Here is a 7,123-nt window from a genome sequence, read left to right as displayed (position 1 = left end):
TTGACCCACTCGTGGTGTCTGTCGCTTAGCCTGCATCCAAGTCAGCTCGCATGCGTTGACGAGTGACAGACGTCAGGTAGGATTTCATGCCTTTTTTTTTTTTTTTTTTTTTTTAATTATTCCACATTATCCGGTGTCTTCCCTGCGCCCGGTGCTGCTGTTCTGGGCGCTGTTCCTCCCAAACAGGGAGGCGGACCGCTCGATTGGCTCAGCAGAAAGAAGCGCTGGAAACATTTCATATTAACAGCATGCAGACGACCTCTTCACATGATTGCTGTGGTGCTTTTCCAACCCCAACGATCCCCTCGCTCTCCTTTTTTTGGATTTACCGACGCTCGACGCGCTTCATCTCTCGCGGTCGTCGCTCGCCTGTCAGCGCTGTTGCTTCGCCTAATATGTGACTGACTGCTTTTGACATTGACAGATAAGAGGTAATAAGATGAGCACTTCACCGACCTACGTGTTTGGGCATGGCTGCTGCGCGTTAAAACGCGTGCGCCTTTGAACGCAGAAGTAGGTTAAAACGGGGGCCAACTAATGCTGCTCAGCTTCAGCGTGCTTTGCTGCTCTTCAGAGAAATGTGCTGTACTGTAAGTTGGACTTGACCTGAATGTTATCGGGATCGGCTCAACATCAAAGCTGACAGTGACGATGTGAGGCTGTAGTGCGCATGCAGGGATGTAACCGCTGATGATTTACAGTAGGCTGAACAAAATGTGGGCACAATAGGCGGAGGGGGCAAGCTGTAATGGTCAGTTTGGTCAAGTTTGTTATTTTTTTTAAGACTCTTAAATCTTGTAAGCCCATTAATCATTTGCCTTAATGATAAAAAAAAAATCTGCTGTTTTGTAAATCCCAGTGGGAAAATTCCTTCTTTTTACTACCTGCCTCCTATTAGAGATCATGGTGCACACTCAGCCGGCTGTGGTACTGTTACTTTCTCCAAAAAAAAAGATGTGTGCACGCTCTGATTGAAGGACGTGTCTGTTAACCAACAAGGCCACAGTGCTACCTCTCCAAGATGCTTATATTGTGCACCCCTGGATAAATCTTTTGAGCTGGGACATGATTGTTTCACACAGGTACGGGGCCTGTAAATGTTAGACATTAAAAAAAAACCTCCGTATCTCTCCATGGTTAATTTTACAGACTGTAGCCTACAGTTTGTGGAACAAATGTATCAGTGGAAGGGCTGACTGGCAATGGCAAACCACATTAGCTGCACGTCAGCCTCTTTTGACATATACTAATTTACTGAAGAAGCTTTTGGCTGCTTTGACCAGCTGTTTGAAAAATGTCACCCCAGCTTTCTAATGTAAAGAGCAGCAGAGCTTTCAGTCAAAAAAGCTTCGTCTTTGATATTAAGGGCCCATTCAAGGATATTCATGCAGTGAGGGTAGAGGGGTTGGGTGGGGTTCAAGCAATACAGAAGAGTGACATCTTTTAACCTGAGTGATGCAGCGAGGAAGGTCAAGCAACTTCAGCATTGTGCAGACAGCTGTGGTTCCGGGTGGATTTATGCAATCAGACACTGACACATACTGTAGGAGCTTGATTCCAACTGGGAGTACCCAAACTAAAAATGTACTCCCTTGTGGTACTGCAAGGCACCAGTTAGTGCTCCATTAAAGCCTCCACAATATACACAATAGCAAATACAGTCTTACAAGAAAGTACCGGCACTGTTGCACTTTCCGGTTTTTCTGCATAAACTGGTCATAAAATATACTCTGATCTTCACCTGGGTCACAAATATCAACAAATATCATCTCTAAGCCGATAAAACACTCATGATCTTTTCTTGTCTTTTTTTGCATTTACAAGCAGTGTCAGCTGATGCGAGCCATGCCTCACAAAAACAATCTCAGAAGGCGAATGATCAAGAGTTATTGATTTGTATTGGGCTGGAAAGGGTTACATACAGGTTAAAGATATTGATCACCCCAAAGGCACAACACAGACCAGTGAGGTGAACAAGAATCCTGAAGTAACAGATTAACATTTGAAGGATGCTTTGTTGCTGTGGTTAATATCTATATGCAACTGCACCTTTTACGATCAAATTATGCAGAAAACCAGGAAATTGCAAACAGTGCTATGACTTTTTCCTTGCAGCTATAGTACATGAGCTCCCCGGTAGTGTGTATCAAACACCACAAACATTCATCATTCTTTTCATGTTGTGTGTTTCTTGAGCTTCCTTTGAACATACTGAGGATCCTACCTTGATATTGCTAAGGTAAATGACTAGATAGTTGCATCCTGTCTTGATATCCATCCATCTTCCATCTTTCTGAAACGTCTACTGTTCATACAGTGCAGCGTTTGGAAACAAATAGGCTGGATATTGACAGTCGGAGGTGTCACGCATCGCTGATTTTGCTATGCTGCTGACATCTGCTTCTGGTGTGATCGACAGAGGTCTGTGAGCGTTAAAAAAAAAGTTTAATAACAGATTTTCAAAACGTGCCAAAGGAGAATCTGCAATCTCCTGATTGCATAAATCACATTGATTGGTAAGTACATTTTTGTACAGTGGAATTGAGCACGATGTGGCATTAATGTTTAGTTTTGCCATGACATATTACCTTATTGTGTGCATATATTGAAATATAAATTTCAGCAGTGGTATCCTACACCGGTTGGTTCACGATATGAGGTCATTGCTTGCCTATGTTTAATACAGGAGTAGAGATCTTATCAGTCCACAATGAGTTCTGTACACTTTCTCACAGCAAAGTAAACAGATATAATTAGATCACAGCACCAGCGATGTCACAAGCTCACATGCAGCGTGTATCTGCCAGCAGCGACCGATAAAAACGTACTGTTCTATGAAACAAAACACTTGATGCTATTCACGAGACTCAAGGTTAGAAAAGCAGTGTTTGCCAGGTTGTGAGCCCGTGCCAAAAGATTCCAGATGAGATTGGAGCTTAAAACGTAAGATGTAGCACAAATTTTCCCATATTGTGAACTTTCCACACACCTTTTTTTGAGCTTTTAAAAATATTGAATACTCCAATTTCACTTTGCAGTGGCAATTAAAACCAAGCACTATTTAAATAGTGCCTTTTTCCCACTCATTGCCAGCTATTGAAGAGGCCATTACCACAGTGATTCTGCATTATGGGAAGCTATTAAGCGTATCTGTGCTACGACAACTTTAGTTCACACTCACACTCTCAGCTCTGTGCCTAATTTACTGGAAATCATGAGTCTCAAACGTGGTCTTGAAATTTCGCTGCATGATCTCGTGAAGCACTTTTAGTCAGTGTTCATTTAAATTCCACAACCCAGGGAGAAACACACAATCCTCAAATAGTGCCGTAAATAACAATAACAAGGTCATGCAAGTATTTTGATCCACAAAGCGTTGAGAACAAATACTTGGTAAAGACAAAGCCTCAACTGTATTTCCCTGTTATTCATTAGAAAGTGATTTTCCTCTCAGCTGTTAGCAGTTGCTCCGTCATCAAGAATACGTTCCTGGTCGGAATTCCCCAGGAAATGTTCAGTTGGAGGGTGGGAAGTAAGGGGTTTAAGAGTCACTGGAGAGTGTGATTGTTGAACCATATTTAATGCATGAGCGTGTAGGAGGTGGAAACTAAAACACACCCCATGCTGTCGCTGTGACCCAGCCTTTGTGTTCTGTGTTTACCAGCGAAACAGATCTCTCCTATGTATTTTCTCGCTGCTGTCTCCGTGGTCACAGCCTCTTTAGTACCTGGCTCGCCTCCAGATCTGTTTCTAAAGAACAAGCGGTAGATGTATAAGCTGGCTGCCATGCTCACTCCTTCACTAGTATATCAATGTGAAATCATAATTTCCTGTTTTTTTTTTTCCCCCCGCAAAGAGATGAATGTGTCAGGCAGTCCATATACAGATGGGCCAAACTCTTGACAGCACTCCCAATATGTTTTATATTTTGAATTAAGTTTGATCTCACTTGTAATTAAAGATTAGTGGGATGAAATTATATTGAGAGGAGGCTGATTAATAATTGTTCATCATTATATCACTTCTTTCAGTATCAGTACATCCACAGCTTACTCAATTGTTGATCCTGTGATGTGTGGTAGTTTTGATGTAACACAGGTTTATTTAACTGTTTTAACCTGAAGAATTTGTATTAATATTATAGTATTATATGTTTATTTGATTTGTTTTTTGACTGGAGATGGAAAGGGTAGAAATCATTTCATTATTATTTATTCTTTCCATTTGTCATCATCATAGCAGACTTCATGTGTTCAGGACATCGCATCACTTCTTGATACATTTGTGCAGAATGTGACAAACAGTGTGTTAAGCGGTGCTATATTTAACACCATCCTCACAAAGATGCCAGTTGTGGCTCATACAGTGCATACTAAGTATTTACTGTACATGTGGCCTAAACTGATGCAGTAGTGCCAGTGATGCGTAAACAGACTAAAGAAGTAGGTCAGGGGATGCCAGTGAGGTTTGGTCCAGGTCAGAGGCAGTGGCAGTGGCACAGCCTGTGGCACTTCTCATCAGCGGGTGAAATAAGATGAGCTTGAAGTAGCAGATGACAGGTCTGACTCCACTGTCATGCACGCAGTAAATGGTCACAGATTGGGAGAGTGGCGTAAAAGAAAAGACGTGTGATCTGAGGGTTTCCTGAGGACAAACTGTCAGCTTAAGTAAATAGCTGTCTACTTACCTTTTACTTCCTAGTTACTTTTATATGTGAATGTTTGTAAAAAAAATTTATTACATTATCAATTATGGCCAAATATCTCTTGAGTGTTACTTTTGAGATAGTACTATATTGTTTAAGTTGAATTTATATTTGAGTGAGCATCTGTAGTTATCTTAGTATGTGTACTTATTTAAATCAGATTCCTCTTGTGGAAATTGCATACATCTCTATATCAGGAGCGTGAAGAATCAGGAAAGAGATGAAAGATAAAGTATTACTGCTGCTAATACACATGCAACCTTTGTATATCAGAGTAGAACATCTGAGTGTGGTTTTTCAGAGGAACACTGGGAATGATCAGGAGCATGACCCACTGTGCCTTAGGAAAATTGATTATCAGCATTAAAGTTGATGTGATAACTATGCTAAAGGTCACGTGCTGTAAAGTGTCCTCTAAAAAAAGGGAGAATCCATTTGGTTTTGCACTAAAGGTGCTAATGTGTGCTGTCTTCATCTGTGTAAGTCAACATTATCCTTTCTTTTCTTAGGGTACAAACTACCACTTTGGATTTAATGGTCACAAAATCCATATAACAGTTTCTCACCTGGCCGTCTTTGTTCAGTTATAATGACTATTTGTGTCCAGTGAATAGTCACCTTGTTGTAACCTGCCCAGCTTCTTTTAAGTTATTGTAGGCACTAGTACTCAGAGCATCTAACTGCTAGAAACCGTATCTTCGTTGAGAAATGTGTTTGAAGTTACACCGTAAAGAACATTGAGAATAGTAAATTCACTGGGTCTTGCTGCCTTATGATACACAATAAGAACTATAATCATTATACTACTTCACATACAGTTTACTGTAAAAGATGCAAGCTTTAGTATACTATGATGTTATTTTTCTGCTTTTAGGATTTTTTTGTGGCCAGAGAAAGCACTTTAGAGCTGTGCTCTCATAGAATCTGATGGTATTTCTTGCCTTCATCGACATGCCTGGAGTGTTTTTCCCTGGCAGGGGCTCCCCCAGGAACACCACAAGAGCCAGAGGTCGGTGACAGTGAGGCAGAGATTGTAGTGGTCGAGCCACTTGCCATTGATCTGTGTCAATGATACATCACAGCCAAATACAGCTGAGTGGTAGGGGTCTTGCACCACAGTAAAGTGAAGACACTAATCACTTGATGAAACAATCAGCTTTATGACACAATTGTTTAACTCACTGACAGGAATCAAAGGTCATTGTTTGAGCCAATCCTGGTTCATAGAAATTGCCAGTAAGCCAGTGAAGTTTTCATAATTTTTAGATAGTGGGAGCAAAGGCTAGCACTTCTGTGACAAAGGTGAGATGCAATGACAGACGGATAAAGAAAACAAAATGATATTGCTGTTAAATGGCACCATTGATCTTGTTTTAGGGGGAAATTGACAAGGCAGGAAGGTTAATTGAGGGTCATCTGGACCTTTGTGTATACAACAGCTGTATACTGCTTGTTTTTCTACCCCTCTCCCCGGGCAATCACAAAAACAGCCTTGGGGACAGGACACTCCTGTCTGAAGAGCAGCACTGAAATTACTGCTGTGATCCTCTGCAGGCCATGAGGGTTGCTGACAGAGCGAGAACTCTGTCTTTCTCTCTCTCTCTCTCCCTCTCTCTCTCTCCCTCTCTCTCTCTCTCTCTCTCTCTCTCCCTCCCCTGGCTTAGGTCTATGTAGTGTCAGCACCTTGAGTCTCAAAGAAGTACTCTGGAATACTCTGACACTCTTGTGGAAATGATTTTATATTTGGCCCGGTGGAAGTGCATTTAGCAGCTGGAATCTGCTCTGTATAAGTGATTGTGTTACTTAAGCCTTGTATATTCAGCCCATCAGCAGTGCAGTGACCTTGTGTTAAGGGCAAAGGGAAGCTCTGGTTACTCTTGGTGAAAGGCAATATCCAGCATTACATTTGTTGCGCTGTTTCTGGAGATGGAATGAAAGAGTCAACTTGGGGATCCATGTCACGATTTCTAGTGAAACTCTTCATAAACCTTTTTTCTTACAGTGACCAATATAAGAAGAAGATGATTATGATGATTATTAGCTTAATTCTCATTCAGGCTGAACTAATCACAGTCATCACAAAAAAAAAAAAAAGTATATAGATTTATTTTGCAGACAGCTTCTAGTCGCATGAGATAATAGATTTCTGTAAAACAAACTCCGGACAGCAGAGTTAGCAAAAGCTGACTAGCTACTGAGCATAATGGAGCTTTGAGTCATAGAACAACATTTATTGTATTGGAACCTGACTTGGATTATCTGCAGTTGACCAGTGTCACATCATGTCGCACATACCACCTCACCAGATGACTTTGTACTATCAGCTGTGTTATCACCAGATAAACAAGGGAGTCTGCATAATCAGCTACGAGTGTTGTGATCATTATTTTGCAGCAGACTCACCAAGTGTCGCTTTCT

At 41.2% G+C, this 7,123-nt stretch overlaps 1 protein-coding gene across 2 annotated transcripts in view; it reads left to right on the top strand.

Moving 5' to 3' along the window:
• tln2b (talin 2b) overlaps nt 1–7,123 on the top strand; it is a 69,246-nt gene continuing 62,123 nt past the window's right edge. Inside the window, exon 1 of one of the 2 annotated variants that reach the window (XM_026365025.1) lies at nt 1–76. The gene's annotated coding sequence lies outside the window, so the exon portion shown is untranslated. Of the gene's footprint in view, nt 77–157; nt 432–7,123 lie in introns of those variants that run through there. The other variant, XM_026365026.1, reaches the window with a different exon arrangement.

This window comes from Anabas testudineus, chromosome 6, assembly GCF_900324465.2.
Source record: "Anabas testudineus chromosome 6, fAnaTes1.2, whole genome shotgun sequence".
NCBI lineage: Eukaryota > Metazoa > Chordata > Actinopteri > Anabantiformes > Anabantidae > Anabas > Anabas testudineus.
This window is presented reverse-complemented; position numbering and strand designations above follow the sequence as displayed.